The sequence below is a fragment of the Pseudophryne corroboree genome, chromosome 1 (assembly GCF_028390025.1).
Source record: "Pseudophryne corroboree isolate aPseCor3 chromosome 1, aPseCor3.hap2, whole genome shotgun sequence".
NCBI classification, from domain to species: Eukaryota; Metazoa; Chordata; class Amphibia; order Anura; family Myobatrachidae; genus Pseudophryne; species Pseudophryne corroboree.
In genome coordinates, this window is record NC_086444.1 from 816,381,269 (window position 1) to 816,383,235 (window position 1,967).

Genomic DNA, 1,967 nt, shown 5'->3' on the forward strand with positions numbered 1-1,967 from the left:
TAGATCCAGTCTGCAATAACAGATATCTTTTCCTCGGATTTTGTGTTCGTTTGTCACACATGCCTTAAATTGTAATAGGCTAATTTCCTTGTTTTGCCTCATGCTACGCCCAGGAAAAACAGAGGCTCGTTGTCACTAACCCGTGTTGACCATATAATTTAACCTCCGCATACCCGTGTGTTTGGGCTGCAAATCGGTGCAATGACGGTCAACTATATCCTTAACGGGTTAGATAAATGCATTTAAGAAAACTGGTACAATAACAAACATCCTTTATTTTGTTATATAACAGCTGCACTCGCTGCCCTTTTCCATACGTAACCTACTACCATACCACACTGGATATGCCCAACCCCGTCTGATCTTGGAGGCAATACAGCGTTGGGCCTGGTCAGTACTTCAGTGGGAAACCACTCAGGAATACCAGGTGTTGTAGGTTACTGATGGAACTCAATTGGTGATTGCGCTGACTCCGCGGTAGGATGGGCATATGCTTGCCAGACATCAAATTACCACAGTAGTAAACCATCAATATGTTCGCAGATTTAGCTTTATGTGTGGCTTATAAAGTTTAGAGCCATTAATTCATTATTTCTTCGTTTATTTTTTCCTATTTCTTGTAATTCTAATTGGTGTACCCATTTTCTTATATATATATATATATATATATACTATTAAAAGTTACGTTTTAATTATCTCAATGTTACATCACTTTTCATACATATATCAACAATTTTAAGCTACTCTCCGGGAGTGAGCGCTCCCAACCAAGGTCACTTTTTTCTAGCTTTCTCTTCCTATCCTTAAATACGTTTGGACCTTTGGGAGCACCGCTGACAACCACCATTTTTTCTACCCATAGACATTTATCCTCACTGGTAGAAGGTGATTAATTTTAGACGACTGTCTAACCCGTCAGCTTTTCTCGGAGACAACATTTTATCTATTATTATTCACTATAATTCACTCAATCCTGTGCGGTATTCTCAACCCAATCCTTTTCATACTACCAGAATTCAACAGAAACCTTACTTACAAGACAAAAAAAAAACTATTCCCATTACGACCTTTCTAAAATGGTATTTTTTAATCATTAAGCTATTTTTAAATTGGACTTCAATATTACAAGTTTGAAAGGTAGGGTGGTGGGGAGGAGGGAATATGAAGAATCAGACTTGTCGAGAGGTGAAAAACACACCTGTCAAGTGGGTGTGAATCCCATGGCTTAAGGCACCTGACAGGATAAAAAATTCCTCAAGACCCCCAAATATGGCGAGTGGCTGAAACCTCAAGTCTGATTTAATTATCCCAGGTCAAAACCTGATATATTTCCAAAATACATCAGACTTCCACCTACTAAGAGCTCTAATTTGCCCACTCGAACGGCCCTCAGCAGCCGCTGTTGTTGCCGCACCTATACGGAATGAATGGGTACCGTATTCCGATACTGGTAAACCCATCGTGAAAATACAATGTTCCATCACGCATCTAAATTGGAATTGAGTAACTGGCATACCATCCATATGCTGCAACCATGGACCTGGAATATCAGTCCTTGCTCTCAAATATTCCTATGCCAATGACACTGGGAAAATCTCAGTATCCTCAACACACCTCAAGGCCACCCAACACCCTTTGCCTAATTGATCAGTTTTGGAATGCTGCACTTTGCACAATAAGCCTCCTTCTTCCAGTGACACATGCTCACGAAGCATAGGTGACATTGCTGTTTTTGATGCAGCCACCAATTCACTGACTCTAAAAGCCCAGAAGAAGGCCATCACGAAAAACACAATCTAAATAAAAGGGCTTCATAATCAGACGCACAAACCTCCTGCAAAACGACCGCCATGCGCCGCAACATTGAAGTGGTTATTGGTCTTCGTGCGTCCTGTACAGGGGGCATTGCTCGCGCCCACCCTTTCAGTACTCTCGCTAAGAAGAAAGATTTAGTGAAATTATGCCGG

The 1,967-nt window shown here is 41.1% G+C and overlaps 1 pseudogene; it reads left to right on the forward strand.

Annotated features, from left to right (window-relative positions):
- The first annotated feature begins 320 nt into the window (after positions 1 to 320).
- LOC134947766 (5S ribosomal RNA) lies at positions 321 to 439 on the forward strand (annotated as a pseudogene).
- The last annotated feature ends 1,528 nt before the right edge of the window (positions 440 to 1,967 follow it).